The sequence below is a fragment of the Chlorocebus sabaeus genome, chromosome 6 (assembly GCF_047675955.1).
Source record: "Chlorocebus sabaeus isolate Y175 chromosome 6, mChlSab1.0.hap1, whole genome shotgun sequence".
NCBI classification, from domain to species: domain Eukaryota; kingdom Metazoa; phylum Chordata; class Mammalia; order Primates; family Cercopithecidae; genus Chlorocebus; species Chlorocebus sabaeus.
In genome coordinates this window covers 42,227,568-42,251,485 of record NC_132909.1, presented here as the reverse complement: position 1 = coordinate 42,251,485, position 23,918 = coordinate 42,227,568, and the positions used below count along the sequence as shown (strand labels likewise).

The following is a 23,918-nucleotide window of genomic DNA, read 5'->3' as shown; positions in this document are numbered from 1 at the left end:
GACTATACTACTGCATTCCAGCCTGGGTGACAGATCAAGACCCTGTCTTTTAAACAACAACAACAACAAAAATATCAAGAGAAAACTTTGTGCTAAAACATACATGAACCTTGGTAACAGGCTAAAAGAAGTCAGTCACAAAAAAATCACTTATTGTGTGATTCCGTTCATATGAAATGTCCAGAATATTTACAGAAACAAAAAGCAGACTAATGGTTGCCTAGGAATGAAGAGGTTCAGGGAAGATGGGGAGTGACTGCTAATGAATCTCTTTTGGGTTCTTGGTTTGAGGGTGAAAAAATGTTCTAAAGTTAATTGTGGTGATGGTTGAACAACTCTGAATATATTAAAAACCACTGACTTGTATACAGGCACAACTTGGGAGTTACTGAAGTTCCAGACCACCCTAATAAAGCAAGTATTGCAATGAAGCAATTTGGGATTAAATTACATCCTTTTAATCCCAGCACTTTGGGAGGCCAAGGCAGAGGATTGCTTGAAGCCAAGGAGTTCAAGACCAGCCTGGGCAACATACTGAGACCCCATCTCTACAAAAAATTAAACAGCTGGTTGCAGTGGCATGCACCTGTAGTCCCAGCCACTCAGGAGACTGAGAAGAAGATTGATTGAGCCTGGAAGTTTGAGGCTGAAGTGAGCTATGACCATAGTGCTATACTCCAGCCTGTGTGACAGACCCTATCTTTTTTTTTTTTTTTTTTTTTTTTTTGTAGACAGGGTTTTGCTCTTGTTGCCCAGGCTGGAGTGCAATGACATGATCTCAGGTCACTGCAACCTCCGCCTCCTGGGTTCAAGTGATTCTCCTGCCTCAGCCTCCTGAGTAGCTGGGATTACAGGCGTCTGCCACCACACCCAGATAATTTTTTGTATTTTTAGTAAAGATGGGGTTTCACTATGTTTCACTATGTTGGCCAGGCTGGTCTCGAACTCCTGACCTCAGGTGATCCACTCACCTTGGCCTCCCAAAGTGCTGAGATTACAGGTGTGAGCCCCTGTGTCATTCCCAACCCTATCTCTTAAAAAAAAATAAGGAAAGAAAACCAGAAGTCTGAGAATTAACAGTATATAGACAGTATTTAAAGCTAGAAGAATGGATGAAATCAACATTAAGGGAGTGAAAGGAAAAAATAAACTATAAACCCAGCACTTTAGGAGGCTGGGGTGGGTCAATCATGAGGTCAGGAGATCGAGACTATCCTGGCCAACATAGTGAAACCCACTCTCCACTAAAAATACAAAAATTAGGCTGGGCGTGGTGGTGCATGCCTGTACTCCTAGCACTTTGGGAGACAAAGGTGGGCAGATCACCTTGTCAGGAGTTCAAGACCATCCTGGCCAACATGGTAAAATCCCATCTCTACTATAAATACAAAAATTAGAAGGGTGTGGTGCCATATGCCTGTAATCCCAGCTACTTGGGAGGCTGAGGCATGAGAATTGCTTGAACCTGGGAGACAGAGGCTGCAGTGAGCTGAGAACGTGCCACTGCAATCCAGCCTGGGCAACAGAGTGAAACTCCATCTCCAAACAAACAAATAAACAAACCAAAAACCAAAACAACAAAATAGAAAAATTAGTGGGATGTGGTGGCACACTTCTGTAGTCCTAGCTACTCACAAGGCTGAGGCAGGAAAATCGCTTGAACCCAGGAGGCAGAGGTTGCAGTGAGCCAAGATCATGCCACTGCACTCCAGTCTGGGGACAGAACCAGACTCTCAAAAAAAAAAAAAAAAAAAAGAAAAAAGAAAGAAAGAAAGAAAAGAAAAACAGAATATAAGGCTGACAGCTGAAACACTAACAAAATAATGGGAATACTGTTTAATGATTTAACTAAAGCAACAATAAAATAATACTGGGTGTACAGGGGAGAGAAAATGGGGCTGTAAAAGGGGCTTAAGTCTTCATTAAGCAAAGCAAGTAAAGAAGATAAATACTGCTATAAGAATATTATGTCATTGCTACTGAGTTATTATATTAAAGACAAATAAGAGGAAAAATTAGATAATATTAATAGATGCTGTTATGACCTTATTTTCTTAGATGTGATTATGGAATTGTGGTTATTTCAGAGCACATTTTTTCTTAGGCAAATTGAAGAATTCATATGTTAAATTGGGTTACAAAAACAAAACAAGACAAATATTAACAATTATTGAATCAAAGTTGATGAATACATGGGTGTTCACTGCACCATCCTTTCAACTTTTTGATCTTTTTAACTTTTTCATCAAACAATATTAAAAAATGATATGGTAGAGAGAAGAAAATGTAGAGGCAAACAAAAAATATTGTAGGTAAAAATAATTGCCAGAGACGCAAACTGAAAAAAAAAAAAAAAAAACTGAAAGAACTCTTATAATTTTCTATATCAGAAAAATATGATTTTTTTAAAAGCCACAAATCTACCTGGAAAAGAACAGGTAAGGTATTCAGAGTCCCTTTATAGGTATTTAATCACTGATGTCTATGGTCAGAGCATCTACTGTATAGTATTTTAAATGTCACCACATGGTACAAAAGTATGTCTTATAAAACTTAGGCAAAAGGTATACGGGTGTTTATTACCATTAGTCTTTAAACTCTGTATGTACTCCTTTGCATTATGATAATCTTTGTTAAACAAATGCACAAATTAGTTTCTCTCTCTCTCTTTTTTTTTTTTTGAGATGGAGTCTCCCTCAGTCGCCCTGGCTGGAGTGCAATGGCACGATCTCGGCTCGCTGCAACCTCTGTCTCCTGAGTTCAACCCATTCTCCTGCCTCAGCCTCCCCAGTAGCTGGGATTACAGGCGCGTGCCCAGCTAATTTTTTGTATTTTTAGTAGAGATGGGGTTTCGCCATGTTGGTCAGGCTGGTCTCGAACCCCTGATCTCAGGTGATCCGCCTGCCTTGACCTCCCAAAGTGCTGAGATTAAAGGCATGAGCCAGCACGCCCGGCCCCAAATGAGTTTTCTAAAGAATATATTCAGGACAGGCATGTAGCTCATGCCTATGATCCTTACATTTTGGGAAGCTGATGTGGGCAGATTCCTTGAACTCAGTATTTCAAGACCAGCCTGGGCAACAAAGTGAGACCCCATGCTTATAACAAATTTTAAAATTAGGCCTGGCACAGTGGCTCATGCCTGTAACTCCAGCACTTTGGGAGTCCGAGGTGGGTGGATCACCTGAGGTGGGGAGTTCAAGACTAGCCTGACCAACACGGAGAAACCCCATCTCTACTAAAAGTATAAAATTAGCTGGGTGTGGTGATGCATCCCTGTAATCCCAGCTACTCAGGAGGCTGAGTTAGGATAATCATTTGAACCCGGGAGGCGGAGGTTGTGGTGAGCCGAGATAATGCCATTGCACTCCAGCCTGGGCAACAGAGTGACTCCATCTGAAAAAAAAAAAAATTAAAAATTAGCTGGGAATGGTGGCAAGCACCAGTAGTCCCAGTTCCTCCAAGGGCTGAGGTGAGAGGATCATACTGAGCCTGGCAGATCGAGGCTGCAGTGAGCTGTGAGCATGCCACAGTACTCTAGCCTGGGTAATAGAGCAAGAACTCGGTCTCAACAAAAAAATAAGAAATTATTATATAAAACATCAGGGACCATCATACATTTTTTTTCTTTGAGACAGAGTCTCACTCTGTTGCCCAGACTGGAGTGCAATGGCACAATCTTGGCTCACCACAATCACGTCGGCCTCCCATGCTCAAGTGATTCTCCTGCCTCAGCCTCCAGAGTACCTGGGATTATGGGTATGTGCCACTACCCCCTGACTAGTTTTTGTATTTTTAGTAGAAATGGAGTTTCACCATGTTGGCAAGGCTGTACTTGAACTCCTGACCTCAAATTATCCACCTGCCTCATACTCCCAAAGTGCTAGGATTACAGGTGTGAGCCACCATGCCTGTCCTATTATACCTTTTATGGCACAGCTTAAGCACCATATTCAAGGAAATTTGTTCTGTCAAGTAGAGTATTAATTATATATGAGACATAGGATAATTAGTAATAAATATGTCTTAACACAATCTTCTCACCTAAAAATTAGAAAAATTTTCCCACTGAAGAGTATGTTACTCTTTCTATTCTAAAGAAAAAACAATGTTAAATGTATAGATTTCAGCGATATGTCACCGAACAAAAAATGTATTCTTAACTCTAAGAAATAATAAATAAATTTCAATCATACCATCTTCTTCATCTTCAGCTTCTTCTGCTTCCATAGGGTCATATTCATCTTGATTGCTGTCTTCTTCAGTTTCATCGTCATCCTTAGAATCATCTTTTCTTTTACCTTCTTTCTGTAAATTAAAATGCCTTTATTTATTTACTTATTTTTAGAAGATGGGGTTTTGCCATATTGCCCAGGCTGGTCTCCAGCTCCTGGGTTTAAGCGATCCACTGGCCTGTGCCTTCTGAAGGGCTAGGATTATAGGCATGAGCCACTGCAGCCAGTGCTTATAATAATATTATTATAATATTATCATAATAATTATATATATTATATATATATATATAATTTTTTTTTGAGATGGAGTCTGGCTCTGTCGCCCAGACTGCAGTGCAGTGGTGTGATCGCCCTATACTGCAACCTCCGTCTCCCGGGTTCAAGTGATCCACCCACCTCAGCTTCCCAAAGTGCTGGGATTACAGGTGTGAGCCACTGCGCCTGGCTTAAAATGGTTGTAAATTAAGCAAGAAATCTCATCAAACATTAAATTACTAAAACTGAAAAATAGTAAATCCATTAAAGTTATTTAAAAGTTTTACAATGGAAATTACTATTTTGTTTGTTTGCTTGTCTGTTTGTTTGTTCATTTGTTTGTTTGTTTGTTTTGAGACACAGCCTCACTCTGTTGCTCAGGCTGGAGTGTAGTGACACTATCTGGGCTTACTGCAGCCTCCAACTCCTGGTTTCAGGCAATCCTCCTGCCTCACCCTCCCAAATAGCTGGGACCTCAGGGACATGACACCATGTCCAGCTAATTTCTGTAATTTTTGTAGAGAGGGGATTTCACCATGTTGTTCAGGATGGTCTCGAAGTACTGGAGTCAAGCAATCTGTCCTCCTCAGACTCCCAATGCGCTGGGCTTATAGGAGCCAGCCACTGAACCCACACTATAAATGTCTGATAATAATCAGGCTGGGTGCAGTGGCTCATGTCTGTAATCCCAGAACTTTGCAAGGCTGAGGCAGGCAGATGGCTTGAGGTCAGGAGTTTGAGACCAGCATGGCCAACATGGTGAATACCTGCTTCTCCTTAAAAAAAAAAAATTAGCTGGGCAAGGTGGTGCGTGCCTGTAGTCCCAGCTACTTGGGAGGCTGAGGCAGGAGAATCATTTGAAACCGGGAGGGAGAGGTTTCAGTGAACCAAGATTACACCACTGCACTTCAGCAAGCCTGGTTAATGGAGAAAAACTCTGTCTCAAAAAAAGGAAAAAAAAAATTTTTTAAGTAAAGTATTAGAAAACTAGCTGTAGATGCTCATATTGGCTTAATTTGAAGACCTGAATTTCTTTTCTTTTCTTTTCTTTTTCTTTTTTTTTTTTTTTTGAGACAGAGTCTCGCTATGTACCCCAGGCTGGAGTACAGTGGTGCAATCTTGGCTCACTGCAACCTCCACCTCCCGGGTTGAAGCGATTCTCCTGCCTCTACCTCCCCAACAGCTAGGACTATAGGCATGTGCCATCACATCTGACTAATTTTTTGCATCTTTAGTAGAGACGAGGTTTCACCATGTTAGCCGTGATGGTCTCAAAGACTTGATTTTCTAATATAGTAAAATCTTTCAGTTTGACTTTTACATCTAATATTCTGATGGAAATCAACATCAACCTTTATAACCTAGAAGAGTTAACTGAAAGCTTCTAAACCGGGTTGTTATTACAGACCTCCCTTTCATCTCTATCTTCTTTTTTATCCTTATCATCACCTGATTTTCTTCGTTTGGGTTTCGGCTCATCAGTTTCATCATCTTTCTTCTTTTTTTAATATTTTCTCTCATCTTTTTGCTTTTCTTATCCTTTTCTTTTTTTCCCTCTTTCTCAGGAAGAGACAGTAATGATTTGTATATACGGACACCAAAATCTCTTTGAAGCATTTCATTGAAAAGTTCCGTGAACGATGAAACCTATAAATGATATCAACATGAACCCAGCCAAATTTCAACAGAAACAATAAAGCTAGCACAGTAATTTAGCAAATAAAAACTTGCCACATACAATGATCATGTAAACTTATCGAACATTTTAACACAACCATTAATTCTCCCCTTTCCCCACCATAGGCCCCAGTGTGTGATGTTCCCCTTCCTGTGTACAAGTGATCTCATTGTTCAGTTCCCACCTATGAGTGAGAACATGCGGCGTTTGGTTTTCTGTTCTTGCGATAGTTTGCTGAGAATGATGGTTTCCAGCTGCATCCACGTCCCTACAAAGGACACGAACTCATCCTTTTTTATGGTTGCACAGTATTCCATGGTGTATATGTGCCACATTTTCTTAATCCAGTCTGTCACTGATGGACATTAGGGTTGATTCCAAGTCTTGCTATTGTGAATAGTGCCGCAATAAACATACGTGTGCATGTGTCTTTATAGCAGCATGATTTATAATCCTTTGGGTGTATACCCAGTAATGCGATGACTGGGTCAAATGGTATTTCTAGTTCTAGATCCTTGAGGAATCGCCATACTGTTTTCCACAATGGTTGAGCTAGTTTACAATCCCACCAACAGTGTAAAAGTGTTCCTATTTCTCCACATCCTCTCCAGCACCTGTTGTTTCCTGATTTTTTAATGATTGCCATTCTAACTGGTGGTCTTCTTTTGAGAAATGTCTGCTCATATCCTTTGCCCACTTTTTGATGGGGTTGTTTGTTTTTTCTTGTAAATTTGTTTGAGTTCTTTGTAGGTTCTGGATATTAGCCCTTTGTCAGATGAGTAGATTGCAAAAATTTTCTCCCATTCTGTAGGTTGCCTGTTCACTCTGATGGTAGTTTCTTTTGCTGTGCAGAAACTCTTCAGTTTAATTAGATCCCATTTGTCAATTTTGGCTTTTGTTGCTGTTGCTTTTGGTGTTTTAGACATGAAGTCCTTGCCCATGCCTATGTCCTGAATGGTATTACCTAGGTTTTCTTCTAGGGTTTTTATGGTATTAGGTCTAACATTTAAGTCTCTAATCCATCTTAGATTAATTTTTGTATAAGGTGTAAAGAAGGGATCCAGTTTCAGCTTTCTACATATGGCTAGCCAGTTTTCCCAGCACCATTTATTAAACAGGGAATCCTTTCCCCATTTCTCGTTTTTGTAAGGTTTGTCAAAGATCAGATGATTGTAGATGTGTGGTGTTATTTCTGAGGCATCTGTTCTGTTCCACTGGTCTATATCTCTGTTTTGGTACCAGTACCATGCTGTTTTGGTTACTGTAGCCTTGTGGTATAGTTTGAAGTCAGGTAGCATGATGCCTCCAGCTTTGTTCTTTTTGCTTTGTTTGTCTTGGCAATATGGGCTCTTTTTTGGTTCTGTATGAACTTTAAAGTAGTTTTTTCCAATTCTGTGAAGAAAGTCATTGGTAGCTTGATGGGGATAGCATTGAATCTATAAATTGTCTTGGGTAGTATGGCCATTTTCATGATATTGATTCTTCCTATCCATGAGCATGGAATGTTTTCCCATTTGTTTGTGTCCTCCTTTATTTCTTTGAAGAGTGGTTTATAGTTCTCCTTGAAGAGGTCTTCACAACCTTTTTAAGTTGAATTCCTAGGTATTTTATGGGAGAAACTTAGTTTTTAGTTTAACTGTGAAGCAAAGATCATAACAGCCCATTCCCAAAACCAGCCCCCTTCTTGACTGGGGGCCAAACTCACTATGTAGGATTAACAAATTAGCCACAGGATTAGAAATTGTGGTTTAGGAGTCATGCCACTAAACATGCAGCCAAACAAATTCAGAGTGATTTGAGTAATCACAAAACTCTGGTCTCCTCTACAGCCAGCTCTGCATGAATTTGACTCTTTCTCTATTGCAATTCCTGTCTGGATAAATAGACTCTGTCTGGGCAGTGGGCAAGGAGAACCTGCTGGCTGGTTACAGGAGTATGTAGCAACAATGTGTACTCTTTTCTTCACAACTCAAGACAATTTATCAATCCCATTTTACAAATTCCTTGAATACAGGACTGTCTTAGCTGCTTATTCCAGTGGTTTTCAGTGTAGTCTGTGCATATTTATACACTGTTGGTGGGAATGCAAATGAGTCCAGCCCCTGTGGAAAGCAGTTTGAAGATTCCTCAGAGAACTAAAAATAGAGCTACCATTTGACCAAAATGAAAATAAATCGTTCCACCAAAAGACACCTGGACTCATATGTTTGTTACAGCACTATTCACATTAGCAAAGACATGGAATCAACCCAGGTGCCCATCAATGGTCAATTGGATAAAGAAAATGTGGTACATATACACCATGGACTACTATGCAGCCATAAAAAATGAGATCTTGTCCTTTGTAGCAACATGGATGCAGCTGGAGGCCATTATCCTAAGTGAATTAACTCAGAAACAGAAAACCAAATACCAAACGTTCTCACTAGTAAATGGGAGCTTATCATTGGGTACACATGGACACAAACACGGGAAAAATCAACACTGGGGGGGCCAGGCGCAGTGGCTCACACCTGTAATCCCAGCACTTTGGGAGGCCAAGGCAGGCAGATCACTTAGAGTCAGGCGTTTGAGACCAGGGTGACCAACATAGTGAAACTCCATCTCTACGCATCTGTAGTTTCAGCTACTCGGGAGGCTGAGACAGGAGAATTGCTTGAACCCAGAAGGCGGAAGTTGTAGTGAGCCAAGATCATGACACGCACTCCAGCCTGGGCGACAGAGTGAGACTCCATCTCAAAAACAAACAAACAAACAAACAAACAAACAAACAAACAAACACTGGAGATTCCAAAAGTGGGGAGAGTGCCAGTGGGGCAAGGGTCAGAAAACAACCTATTGGGTACTATGTTCACTACTTATATGACAGGATTATTAGAAGACCAAAAGGATCGTTAGAAGACCAAACCTCAGCATCATGAAATACACACATGTAACAAACCTGCACATGTACTCCTTGACGCTAAGATAAAACAAAACAAAAAAGTAAACCAAAATGGGGTCCCTGGACCAGTAACATCAGCAATATCTGGAAGCTTGCTAGAAATGTAAATTCTCTGCTGCACCAAGACCTCCTGAATGGAAGACTTTGGGGTGATACCCAGAAATCTGTATTTTAGCAAGCCTTCCAGGTGACTCTATTTGAAGTTTTTACTATTTTAAGATTTTTGCTGATGTTTTTATAACAATATTGGTACTTTCAAATTCATATTATCAACACTCATATTTTCATATTCATATTTGTAAAATGTTTCATCCTATACATGAGAAAACACACCTAAGATAAAGCGAGTGGCCTAAAATCACCCAGCCAGTGGGTGAGAAGCCAAAATCTTCCAGTCCGGAATGTTTTTCATTCCATTACATTGAAATGCAGAATTAATGTTTCCTCTACCTAGGCATTAAAGGAGAGAATAGGGTTAAGCTCACCCAGGGAAGGTCACCTGGCTGGCCAGAGAGGTGGCCCCCACCTTGGGAAATTTACTGTTCACAGCAGCCACACAGTCTTAGAGATCTCTATTGTCTGAAATCCAAAAGGAGAATCCAACCCTTTCCCAGACAGAGGGATATTAACCAGGCCCGGGGCCACCAGTGTCAGCCTCTTTCAGCAGCTCTTCCCTGCTCGATGCCCAGAAAGCCAATTCATAATAAGAATTCTGTTTTTTCCTGCAAAAGGTAAGGAGAAAATGAGTGTGTGTGTGTGTGTGCGCGCGCGCGCGCTTGCTTGTGTGCGCGTTTAGTTACATTACTAAAATGTTAATCAAAATCAAGTTAAAAATGGCCTGATTTGTCCACCTGATAATTGAGCAATTTTGAGGAACAGAGGAGAGAATGCAGAAAATAGCTCTTTGTAAACTAAATAAAGGCAAGCAGCAGTATTATTATCATTTACCTGTAGACATTCACAGTGTTGTAAGTTTTTTTGACTACATTTTACTAGATTTATGGTGCATACCCTTCAGAATTCAAGAAAGCTTTCAGCATTTGGTGTTTAGAGTTCTTTTAGATCTTTTAAAATGTCCTGGAGAATGAACTTGTTAAGAGAAAGTTACATCCACACACATTCACTCTTAAATATGTGTTATGGAGTGTCTACCAAGAAATCCCGTTGGTTTAGTCGTGGCTGCAACAGCATGGTTTTCGGATAAAGGGAGCCTCTGCAGACAGCAAGGGTGCTCAGATCCAGAGTCCCTGACTCTGTTCTCTGTCACAGCTGTGGTTCTCTACAGCTGCATTGGGCAACTTCCTTCCCTTCCCAGTCTGGCAAGTCCTACCTGGGTTCATTTCTTTCTCATTCATGGTGTCTGGAGCACTTTGAGTATTTTGTGATTATTATTATTATTATTATTGTTTTTCTTGTTCAGGGAAAATTTCCCTTTCTACCCATAATACTATTATTTTTGCACCACTAGTCTAGTCTGCGACTATTCCCACCCATTCTCTACCCACCTATTGCCTCTCCAGTCCCTGCACATTGAGGACACGCCACTTCCCTGACACCAGCTTTCCTTGGTTAGAAGTCACACATTTGGGTTTTCATCATCATTATTTATTACCCTTCCTAAGTGTTTTTTGAGTGCAGAAATGTGCACAAAATTTAGAAAAGATAAATTGTCTACTTTTATTTTGAACCAACTAGTATTTAGTTTATGAAAGTTGAGAATTCAAAACTCCAGTTGTTTTTGAATCTTTAAAGTTCAGTTTACAAACTTTCTTATTCTATTCTATTCTACTTAGCAGATTTTCACAATAATTTCTAAAGGGCCTGGGAATAATGTTGGTTCCATTTACAGACCTAGATAAACCCCATCCATCCTGGTATATTACTCTACTAAGTTAGCATTTCTACATCTTACAGTTTGTACTTTAATTTTGTTATCTGTCTTAACAAATAAAACTTTCCCTCATCCTAAATAACTATTATAAATATAAAAATACACTTAATAAGGAGAGCCTTAATTATCTTTGATATTCTAATATAATGCCCAGACTTAGCATGATTTTATCTTAAGACCTGAAGTTTAAGTCAATGACTCAAACATACATTTTAAATGAACATTATAAGATTGTCAGTTCAACAGGTCAAATCATTCCAAGTACCTCAAAATGTTTGATTTGAGAAGTTTTTCATGAGAAGCACATTAAATGCATATAGATTTGATGGCCAATGTTTATTGAACACCTTTTTTGTGTGTATCAGGCATTCTTCTACATTATTGTTATTATTATTCTTTGAGACAGGGTCTCACTGTGTCACCCAGGCTGGAGTGCAGTGGTGTGATCTTGGCTCACTGCAACCTCTGCCTCCGGGATTCCAGTGATCCTCCTGCCTCAACCTCCTGAGTAGCTGGCACTACAGGCATATGCCACCACACCCAGCGATTTTTTTGGTGTTTTCTTGTAGAGATGTTTCACTATGTTGTCCAGGTTGGTCTCAAACTTCTTGACTCAAGCAATCTGCTTGCCTTGGCCTCCCAAAGTGCTGGGATTATAGGCATAAATACATTTTTTTTTTTAATGAAAAATGTTTAAAGAAAATTTTAATGGTGGGATCTTGCTATGTTGCTCAGGCTGAACTCAAAATCCTGGGCTCAAGTGATCCTTCTACCTCAGCCCTATGAGTAGCTGAGACTACAGGTGCACACCACCACATCTGGCCTCTAGATTCTGTTTTAACACAAATAATATGCCATGATTTTCAGGCTCTTAAAATTTTCTTTGGTAATGCTATATTTTCCCAAGATTAAAAGATGCTTTCCAATTTATGGAAGATAGTTAATTCAGGTTACTTAAGACTGGAGTCTTGTGAATGATCACAATGGAATACATGGAGCCCCTTGTTACAGTTGTCATTTAATGGACTTTGAAATGTAATAAGGGTGGGCCTCTTTGGTCCTGTAGCTCATTCCTCTGGCTTGAAGTTTTATTCACATAGCTCCCCAGTTCTTCTCTTTATTCACAGAAATCTGCAGATTTTATCCAGGTTGATCACCTGATGGAACTTAATTTTTTTGTTGTTTTGTAAGAGTTGTAAATATATTTTTTCCTTGACTTCTTAAGACCATTGTACCATCTAAAGACAATTGATGGAATCTCAAGATATTTAAAAGTATAGTTTCTATTAAGTGGTAAAGATTTTTTTTCTTGATGTGATTCTGCATTCTTTCATGGTCTTAGGACCTTACAACTCTGATGAATATTTAAGATGATATTCAATTGAATTTTGGATAGTATTTAAGATGACATTCAGTTGAATTTTGGATAGCTCACTTGGCTTTCTCTGACTTGCTGTTACAATTCATGAGGCCATTCTAACAACAGATACACATATGCAAACATTTATGCACAGTGGGGAAAATTTGATCTCACAGGCCTAGTTTCCACTTTCTCTCCTCAAAAAGTGTAACTTTGGTTGGAATAGAAAGAGAGGAATTGAACCTTCTTTTATTCCCTTGTGGATTATGTAGGAGAGGTAAATCAATATTAAGAACTGTATGTAAGAGAAAGGAAATTCCAAAATTTGTATATTGGTAAAGGGTAGCATAATTTTAGCCATTTCCAACTCGTCTTTCTTTCAACATTCATTACCAAATATTTACTGAGCCCCTACTATGGGTCAAGCATGGTTCCAGGTGATTTGAGATATACAAGTGAACCAAATGAACAAAGGCAGATGATAAACAATCACCATAATACAATGGTAATTTATATAATATCCCAGAAAAGATGAAATGCTATGGCAACAGGGAACAGTGGAGTAGGGTAGTGGGGGAAGAAGAAAGGCAGTGGTTACCATTTAAATAGGGAAGTCTGGGAAAGCCTCACTGAAATGGGATAACTTGAGCAAAGATATGAAGGAAGTAAAGGGAGTTAGCTATGCAGATATGTAGAGGAGAGGTTTCTAGGCAGAGAGGAGCTGCAGCCAAGGCAAAATTGAGGACAGCAAGAAGCCATTATGCCGGATCAGGGATGAGGAGAGCTCTAATGGGGGCAATTCAAGGAGGGTCTGGTGGCCTTTATGGGTGTTGGCTCTTCCTCAGAGGAAACTAGGGAGCCATTGTAGGGTATTGGGCAGAGCAGTGACATGATCTGACTTATGTTTTCAGAGGGTCATGTGTTTGGAATAGACATTTAAGGGGCTACATGGAATCACAAATTGTCTATGATCTAGGCGAGGGAGAATGGTTTGAGCCAGTATGGAAGCAGTAGAAGGAGTGAGCAGCGGTTAGGTCTGAGGTAGCCTTTGAAGGTAGAGCCAAGAGCATTTTTGACATTGGATATGTGATATGGTGTGTTTTATTTATAAAACAAACACATAGTTTGCTGGAATATTTCCAGCTCTATCTATTGAAGGAATTTCCAGAACTAAGACAGATTTTTCAGCTTTTGAATGAAAGGGTCAAATTGCAGTGCATGCAATTTTACATTTTACTCATTTACAACTTGTCATTTTATTCATGGTTGTGAATGGCTCAGACTTTATGATATGCGACCCAGAAACGGTTTCAAAGACCCCAACAAAACCTACTCGTATTCCACATTGAGATAATCATTTAAATTGAACAGAAGCACATTCTTCATGGTCTTTGGAAGCAGCTCAGCCCTTAATGATTGGGACTCAAACAGAGGCAACACAGTTTTCATTTGAACGTGTTATTCAGATACAGCAATGATAAAAAAGAATATTGAGCTGGAGGTAATTTTTAAGCATTTTTTTTTTCTGATAAGAAGGATATCTGCTTACCATTTAAAGAGACTCAAATTGTTACAGAAATATATAATAGGGAAAGGGAGACTCTCCTGTAATCTTGCCCAACAGTTTGTTGAAGATGCTGAAGGGAGAAAAGACAGCTGGGCTGGAACGCGTCTACCTGCAGACGTTTTGAAACCCCTCTGAAGTTTAATCAAGGGAGTCGTTGGGATTGCTCTGGTCACACACAGACTGTAATTCATTTGCGCTTCGGCCTTGATTTGCTGGCCCAGGCTGATGCATTTCTGAGTGCCCAGGAGAAGCACAGCAACCTAGCCCCCGCTAGGCGAGGGATGCCCGGCAAGTCCCAGAAAGGTTCTGTTCCGTCCAGTGCAGGCAGCGCCGTGAGGCTCAATCTGACTGCTGCTGGCTCTTCTCAGGCCCACCGCCTCTCTGCTCCAGACCGGGAGGATTTGATGCCCTTCAAAATGTAGAGTCTGTTGATCTGTTTTCTAGGCGACGAATGCCTAAGCCATGTCCACTAATGTGACTGCAGAAGGTTAAATATGGATTTGGCAAGAATTATGAGCTGCCCACAAATGTTTTAGAGATGGTCTGAAATGCAGACATAGAGAAAGGGGCAACTCAGGGGCGAGTTTTGTGGCCACGTGTGCATCTCCCAAGGCAAAAGTTATGTCCTCTGTGTTTAATTGGCTTTGCAGTATGCTGGATCTTCAAAATACAATACCCATACCTGAAAAATTAGTATAAATGGGAGGAACACAAACAATGTCAAAGACAAAAAAAAATTCTCTTTACACATGTCTTACACATTTTTGATATTATGCGTGTATTAATCAGTCACCCTGTCACTCTCCCATTGCACTCAAGAAGGTAGAGTATTGAGAGACAGAGAAAGAACATAAAATCTTCTGTAGAAGGCAAACTTTTAACATGTTGGGACAAAAAGAACAAGAATTTAGCAATATGTTACTAAGTGACAGATTTAGAAAGTTCTTTGTCATTTGATCTTCAGGCTTTTTTCTCCTCTTGCTTTTTATACAAAGCGTGGGCAATAAAAATAGTTCTGTTGGTTTTCATTTTGAGTCTGGTTTCACATCTGTCTTTTATGTGGTGGTAGCTGTAGTATGCTTGAATTCATAGAAAATACCTCAGGGAATGCTTACAATCTACTCTTGGGATATTTTCTAGATTTTTAAAAATAAAATGTGTGTGCATATGACCTGATTCATATTAAAGTGGATTTTTGCTGAACATTTCAGCCTCAGAAAACCTAGGTATGAATCTTGACTGTAATATCTCCCAGCCATGTAACCAGTAATAATATTACATCGCCTCTCTCAGGTCACATTTTTTATGTGTAAAATGTTGATAATCACAAGTCACTCACATGACATGTCACAGGGTTGCTTGGTGTGTTACAAGAAAAATATATGAGGTAGTAAATTGCAAATGATAAAACCCACTAAAGACTAATTATTAATATTGAAATATTTCTACCTTTATTTGAATATTACCATTAAGAGAACCTGTTTGAGAAAAAGTCCTAAAACGGAGTTTGGAGCTCTCCTTGAGTAAAAGAGATGTGGAAATGATGGGAAAGTTCAGGCTTCTGGATTTAAGCATTAGCCTTGGAGACAAACTAAAAAGGGAAGGGAAATTTTTCTAAACAGGCTTATGGATAAGCGGATACCTCAGAGATGTGTCTTTGACTTTTCAGGCTGCTGTAATTGATTTATTGTGCCTGTGTGAAGTTTGCATGCAAATGTAATATTAACCCGTAATTATACTCTAAAAGTGTGAATTATATAGGCAATTAAATGTTATGAGACTGAAAGATGATGTTATCCCAGAGGTATGGTTTTGTAGGATCAGACTTCTATTGTGTGTGTTGGTTTCCAGAATTAAAAAGAGCACCTTACTCCCTCACCAGCTCCACTGGAAAAGTAACATGGGTCTGCATGATTTAGAAAACTTTCTCTTCTGCTGATTGTAGGGTGGGGCTTAAAATGAAAAATGAAACACTGCTTGTCTCGATGATCATATCTAAAAGCATATGATGTGCCAGCAGATACAGGAACAAGAAGTTCTGCTGGTTTTTTCTCTGGCTTTTTTAAGAGGGTGAGGTAGAGATAATATTCTTTCATCTTCTGTACAGTTCTAAGGGCATTGTGGATTCTCAAAAATTACTAAACTACCCATGACAGTTTCAGATCTGTGGCATGGATGGTTTAATAGATTTCACCAGTTATTTGCTTCCTGAGTGAATATTCAGCTTTTGTCAAGTTCAGGAGAAGAGAGCACTTTAAAAATCAGGAGAGTGACAAAGCATATTTAGTTTGTGGATGAATGACAGTAACTGCAGATGCAGCAAGTAGAACCAAATCAAAAAGTCGTTAGAAATGCTAGTTGATGCTAATTTACTTAATGTGTTGGAATATCTGAGAGTTCAAAAGTAGCTTCAAATAAGCTGCTTTGTGATTGTAAGCCAGCTTCATCACTTACCAGATGGGAAACTTTGGGAAGGTTGCTTAGTCCCTCTAAGCCTCAGTCTCCTCATTTGCAAAATGAAGGTAGACCTATTGTAAGGTTTCCATAAATTATTACAGTTAAGGTACCTGAAAGTATACCTAGAACATCACACTCACTCATTAATGCCAGCTATTATCTAAATATTTTAGCAAAATAATTTAAGCAAGGAAATCTCTTCATATACTGAAATTCCTTGTAAAGTCAGAATAAAAACAATGTGTTCAAATTGTTTGGTTGGCTTTTTTTTTTTTTTTTTTTGACAGTGCCTTGCTCTGTCACGCAGGCTGGAGTGCAGTCATGTGAGCTCACTGCAGCTTTGAACTACTGGGCTCAAATGATCTTCCCACTTTAGCTTCCTGAGTAGCTGGGATTACAGGCACATACCACCATGCTTGGCTAATTTTTATTTTTCTATTTTTAGCAAAGATGAGGTCTTACTATGTTGCCCAGGCTGGTCTTGAACTCCTGAGCTCAAAGAATCCTCCCATCTTGGCTTCCCAAAGTGCTGGGATTACAGGAGCCCCCGTGTCCAGCTGTCTGTTGGCATTTGTATTATGACATTTGGTACAATGGTTATGTTAATAGAATTGCTGAGAAAAAAGGGTATTGTGCTAGGTGAACCCAGGCTTCATTTTTCCTGCATCCCAGCCCTCATTGTGATTTAAAGAGGGACACCGACATGTAACAATAAAAGATAATGCTGATGTGTAACCACTGGGCTTGAAATGTTCCTTACACATGACGTAAGACAGGCATGCAGCAAATTCCCATTAGATAATTCATTTTCAAAACATCCTCTGCTATTGCTATCCCTGTTGCATATACAACATATATGGCATCTGGCAAAAACCATATCCCAAGAGTCTCTCTATCTACGTGGAACTGACTCCTTCTCCATCCTATCAGACATACCTCTTTCTTTCATTTTTTCTGTTTCCTCTTTTCCCTCTCACAGTTTTACCATACTCTTTGTTTTCTTTAATTTTTCATTCTTTTTCTCTGTCATGTCTGAAGTTTTCCAAAAAAAGTTGTAGCCATCCTCTACTACCAATTAAGTGACAGAAACACAGAAATTAGGCTCTCCTTAGCAGAGTATGCTTTACTCAATAAAGAAAGGAGAGCATAATTTGGCCCTTCTAAATGTTAAAGTCACTGCACATATCTTTTGTTTGAATTAATCATGGTTTCTGGTAATTGTTGAAGTGAGGGTTAACTTATTTATTTCTGTAATTCTTCCTGCCAGCATATGAAGACAGCAAATGGTAAATTGATCCTAGCCAAAGACTCCAAAAAAAAAAAAAAAAAAAAAAAAAGGAAGTAGTGGTGGGTTGTGCTTCTGTTGCTCTGGGGTTATACATTTCTTAGTGCTCTTTGGAAAAATAAATGGAGATACCAATAGGCATAATTATCACAAAGCGAAGGAGGGAAGGAACAATGAAACTGACAGGAGAAGAACTGCGCATAGGTTGGCACTTCCGAACGTGGAAGTGTTGCTGCTGGGGAGGAACAGAACATACCGCTTTGGGCTGAGCTCTAATCCTGCAGAACAGGAGACCTGGGGAGAAGGGGAAGAAAACGTGGGTGTAGCACAAAAGAAGCAGAAAGAAAATGAAGCAGTTTCCAAGGAACAGGTGACTAGGATTTACCTAGTTGTGAAAACAGATCAGCTTCTTTTCCGAGTTCTGTTTTACTATTGAATAAAGTACAGTGACTCCTTAGACACTGCCACAGAACCTTGTCATGATGAATTGTCCTTCTCCTTAGCTTTCAGTAATGGGATTATATACTTCCTTCTCTAGCTAGACTGGCATCCCGTCCCCATGTGCTATTCCTCAAGTTGTGCAACCGCACAGCCATATTTTCTTGCTTGTTCAAAGGGTGTGCATGTGGCCTTGGAGACTTCACTGTTTTGAGCTGAAGTCAGTCTCTCTTATTCTGGTCTCAAGTTTCAGTGGGTATCTCCCTGTATTCCAGGCACATTTTCCAGTTGTAATTTTTCTACTTTCTACAATGCTTAAAAGTCAATGGGAATTGACCAAGATGTAAGAAAAACTGACTTGTCTTTGGAATGCTTTCACGCTTTGTGATGTCCTTCTTAGAATTAGGACATGGAGAACGTGTCTACCTCTTTAGGGCCCACACTAGGATGTGTGGGACTCTGGGCAAGTATTATTTTGTGTGGGTTTCCCATTTATATAAGCAATTCCTTTGAAAAATGTTTTGCAAAATTTTAAACATATATGAGGTTTAGTGATTGATCACTGAAGATTCAGAATCATGGGTAAAGAGGTGCTGATGTATTTGTTTATTGTCCAGACTACTTGATAATTCTTTGTACCATCCCGACACTACCTCTTTCCTTCTGGATCCAGAAATCGTCTCTTCATATTAGTTATTGTCAAATGTGCTGTTCCTGGGTAATTCATATTTCCCACTGTGAGAAAAGGGTAGCAATTTTGTTATTATTCAAGACCTATAGCTTGTCAGAACCTGTCCATGTTGAGGCATTCTGACTCCTCTTGCCTCTAAAGTCCCCAATGCTATTTGTTTCATGCTGGCTACATCATTACTCACGATGCTGTACCATCCATCCTGCTGCCTGTGAATACTGGCTTCCGATGGCTTTTTAAGAGGTTGTGCCTGTATTTCTTTGAAGACGACCACAAATGCACAGAGTATGCAGGAAAATGTGCACAGTCATTTATTTTATGGTCATGTTAAATTTACCCTTTGGAACTTTATGGTATAAATATAGAACAACACATTTTCCAACCGTGTCTTCTCTTGAACCCTTGAGGCTGTAATGACAGCATTCCTAAAATGTGATCTCTTTTCATGTGGACTGCACCCCTGGTTTCCTCACACTGTTTCCAGTGGTGGAGCAAGAAGAGTGATCTCATTTATGCAAGGAATCCCTGACCCTTATCTCGCTCAGCTTAACCTGGGAGGGTCAGGCACCACATCAGCTGGAGGAAAGAATGAACATGGATTTGAAGAGCCTGCTGGTGTTGCAGAGCAACCATCTGGAAAGCCCTTGGAGGAGGTGGGTGAAGCCACCCTTGAGCACTGTGGTGCAGCCTGCAGAGGGATGGGGCGATGACCCTGGGTTTCAGCAGCAGCAGGGGCACAGTATAAACCTTGCCTGCCACCGCGGGTGCTGCAGAACAGAGGCAACACCACAATAGCAGCAAGGGGGATAACTGAGGAGGCAGGAAACCTCACATGCAGCTTGAACCCAAGGGCTGGCTGATGGCTGTTGGGAGCCCAGAGTCCTGAACTCATCCTGTGACGGAGTGAGTGAGAATCATTCAAAATCAGATGTCAGCACCATTCTGGTGGCCCAATCACACACCATCCCATGACAGCAATCCTGTGCCAGTCAGCAGAATCAATCCACTCCCTAGGCTGCTTTTCTGGAACTGGAGGTCAGCCCCAGGGCCCCAGGATGACCTTGCAGGCACGATTTCTGGAGCTCTTTGGAATGTCAAGCCCACCTCGTGCATAAGAAAGTGGGTTGGAAAGAACTCTAAAGGGGAGAAAGGGGGACTGGGTACAAGCAAATCCCTATTTGAGCTCAGGAAATCTGCCCAGACCACACTATCAGCTCCAGCCAGGCCCAGGAACCAGAGGGTTGGGGGTGGGAGGGGTTCTCAGAAACTATCATGAAAGACATTTTTATGGGCCCCTGAATCGTGAGGACTGAGGGAAGAGCCCAGCTCACCTGGGTCTAAAGCGAGCCCTGCTGTTTGTTTCTTTCTGCAACAAAAAGAAGTGGAAAGGATGAAACAGAGGGTAGGCATGGAAGAGTTGAGGTCAAGTATGAACTGCTCTTGGAAGCCTGAGTCCTGATAAGGGCTATCCACAGGTTGGCCCCTATTCAAGGGCTAACAGTTTTTCATCAAATAATTGAACTAATATATAAACAGTTACAGCGGCAGCAACAGCAGCAACACACGCTTCTATAATGAAACTCTACCAATTCTGCACTGGTGGGAGAAAATGCAAGAAAGGACATTATTCGGTCAATGGATAAAACTAGAATATGATTGTTAGAGTAGAAAAAATTATTGTATCAATGCAAATGTATGAAGTTGATAAGCCCATGGTGGTTGTAGAAAAGAATATCCCTTAGGATACACTGAAGTATTTAGGGGTAAAAAACAATGTTCAGAAAAAAATTATCTATTTATCTGTCTATCAATCATCTGTCAGTCTATTAATCTACTAATCTATTGATCATCTATCATCTATTGCAAATGACAAAGCAAATGGGAATAAACTATTAACAGCAGCAAAATCTGGGTAAAGGCTAAATGGATAGATGGTCTTTGTACTATTTTTATTTTTGTGACTTTTTGTAATGTTAAAAATAATTTCCAAATAGAAAGTTAAAAAGGTTACCTCAACACAATGTATCAATTTTGGTAAAATTAGTTATAACAATGTTTTCTTTCCTTCCCTTCCCCCATCCTCTCTTTCTTGTCCCCCACCCCCTTTCTTTTCTTCCTCTTTCCATTTTCCCTTGGCATCATATAAATGAATACAGTTAGGAAACTTCTGGCATACTGGCATGTTCCACAGATTAAAAGAATTTAAAATTAAAGAATTAAAAGGAAGTATTGGCTAGATCCAGGATGGGTGAGATGGCAACAGAGTTGCAAGCAGAAGCAAGAGGATCCAGAACTTGACTTTGTGTTTCTGTAGCTAATACAAAAGTTGTATAGAGAACTTGAGTAAAAGAATCACAATAGGCTGGGTGCAGTGGCAAATCCCAACACTTTGGGAGGCCGAGCCGGGCGGATCATCTGAGGTCAGGAGTTCGAGACCATCCTGGCCAACATGGTGAAACCCCATCTCTACTAAAAATACAAAATTAGTTGGGTGTGGTGATGTGCGGCTTCCCTTCCCTTCCTTTTCCCTTCCCTTCCCTTCACTTCCTCTTCCCTTCCTTTCCCTTCCCGTTCTTTCTTTCCTTTCTGGCTCTATTGCCCGGGCTGGAGTACAGTGGTGCAGTCTCAGCTCTCTGCAACCTCTGCCTCCCGGGCTCAAGAAATTCTCCAGCCTCAGCCTCCTGAGTAGCTGGGATTACAGGCATGCACCGTCATGCCTGGGTTCTTTTCGTGTGCATTTTTAGTAGAGATGGGGTCTCGCCATGTTGTCCAGGCTGGTCTTGAACTTGTGAGCTCAGGTGATCTGCCCACCTGGGCCTCTCGAAGTGCTGGGATTATAGGTGTGAGCCACCGGGCCAGCCTAGAATGTCCTTATTTCTAATGTAATGGTTGCCAAGGGCATCACAGTGTGCCATAGTGGTTAGTAATGTGGGCTCTGGGAAAAAAGAGTTTGAGTTTAAGCTAAGCTTTTGCACTTCCCACCTGGGTGATTTGGATAGATGGCTTCATTTCATCATGTATCAGCTTCCTCACCAGTAAATGGCATCTGATAGGAATATCTTCACCTGAAAGTACCAGAAAGTATGACTTACAGTAGCTTAAACAAAGAGAAACCCAAAGAGCAGGTGCTGTTGATCAATAGTGTGAGAGAAATGAGGTTTTTTGTCTCTGCCATACCATGTGTGCTATTCTACTTTTCATACAAAAAGAAGGAAAAAGAGACATGGGAGAATTTTAGCTGAGTCGGCCTTTTTGTCAGAAAATCAACACTTTTCTCAAATTTCCAATAAGCAGAAACTCACTTATGGGCCTGATTTGTGTCTTCTGACCACCTTTGCTTGAATTTGCGAGAGAAAGGAGATTCTAGATACGGCTTAAATCAGACAATCAAGAGCATGGGTTATAGTGTGTTACAGGATTCTGAATATTAAATGAGCTAACGGCTGTAACGTTCTGAGAAAAATTCACAAGTGCCCAATTGTTAGCTTGTTATCATATTCGTAATACTAATAGAAGTAGAATTTTTGTGTACATATTGAAAATATCATCAGAAATAATTTTGATAAAACCTGTGGAAACGGAAAAAGGATGAAGTCAACAGCTCCCTCCTTAGTTTCACTCTTGGAGAAGGCTTAGAAGGAAGTGAAGCATTGAGGTGTAAACCACCTGCGTGCTTACAAACACCAGTGATTGACCCCCTCTGTAGGCCAGGTAGGAGTGTGGGACCTGCTACGATTGAGAAGGGCTTGTAGATTTCAAAGGGGATGCTGGGATTCCAGAGTAGCACAAGTGGCTGCACTTATTCACTTATTTTGATTATAATAATATATGTGGTCATCAGTTTCTCCCTTATTTTCCATGTGGATGAGCTATATTTATTTTCTTGGGGTTGGCTCAAAGTAGACACAACAGTCTTTGCCTTGAACATTTTCAGTGAGCCATGTTGCCCCTCCTGGAAGTGGGGGTGCTTTGTCTGTCCACTGGGGCTCCAAAGACACAAGTACACCCACATTTTATTGGTGGCTCTTTTCCAAGTTGCTAGCTTGGCGCTTTTCAAAATGTGCTGAATGGGTGTTTGGAAATTGTTTCTGCTGACTCTACTGGGCTCAGTTTCAAATCTCTCCTAATCCACTAATGAACCTTTATTAAAGTGGGAGACAGAGGGTGAATCAGTCTTTGGACGCATTATTAAAATAAAGTAGGAGCAGTGAAATGATCAAAAGAGAACAATAACAAAGGAAAGCTCAGTCTCTCCACCACCCTCTATTCAGTTCTTTAAAGCTGATATTTTGGGGGAAGAAATGTCAGTATTATTAGATTAGTTTTCAGTAGTCTTTAATTTTGTTTTATTTTAACTTTAATTTTGTTTTATTTTTCAGGGAAGCTCATGAAGAGACTGTCATTCACCAGCAAACCCCTGCCCCCTCACTTTTTCTTTTTGGCAATTGGAAGTTCAGGTTGAACTGCTCTGTAGTTATTTACCCACTTCTGCTGGCCAAAGGCCCACAAGGATTTAAATGACTAAATAGGCCATAAAATGTCAACCTTTTAGAAGTGTAAAAAATGTCTGCTGGATCAAGCAGTCATCATGAACCACCGTTAGATTCCTCTGCCACCCACTTTGCTCCCTGTGTCTGGGATACCCTGAGTCCACAGTGACTCTGTGCCAAACTATAAAGAAACCATCATGTACCTTTTCAAAAATGTCCACTTGTCCTTAAAGTCACGAATCAAGGAAGAGATGGCTTCCAGATATGCAACTCGACTTCCGACAGCCATCACCCTCTAAAATTTCCCTGTGTTTTCACTGAACTTATGCACCCACTTCTGCTGGTTCCTGGTTCATATAAACATTGAGCAAGTAACTTTCCATTAGACCTAGAGGATAGACTAGGATAGACTTCTGAATGTCTGAAAATTCCTGGTCCTCAACAAACCTGTGTTCTGCTCAATAATTTATTTTGTGAGAAGAAGTTATAATAAGTCTAGTCATTAAATTAAAAGAGAAAAACCTTAATTAAGTATAATATTGCTTGGTATTTGTTTTTGTCCATTCCATTTCTTCGTTACCTTTTTGATTGGTAAAATAAAGATCATTACACAAATCTATTCTCAAA

The 23,918-nt window shown here is 40.2% G+C and overlaps 1 pseudogene; it reads right to left on the bottom strand.

The window, feature by feature from the left end:
- Window positions 1-23,580, bottom strand: part of LOC140711776 (cell division cycle and apoptosis regulator protein 1-like) — a 29,127-nt pseudogene extending 5,547 nt beyond the window's left edge.
- Window positions 23,581-23,918: the final 338 nt, after the last annotated feature.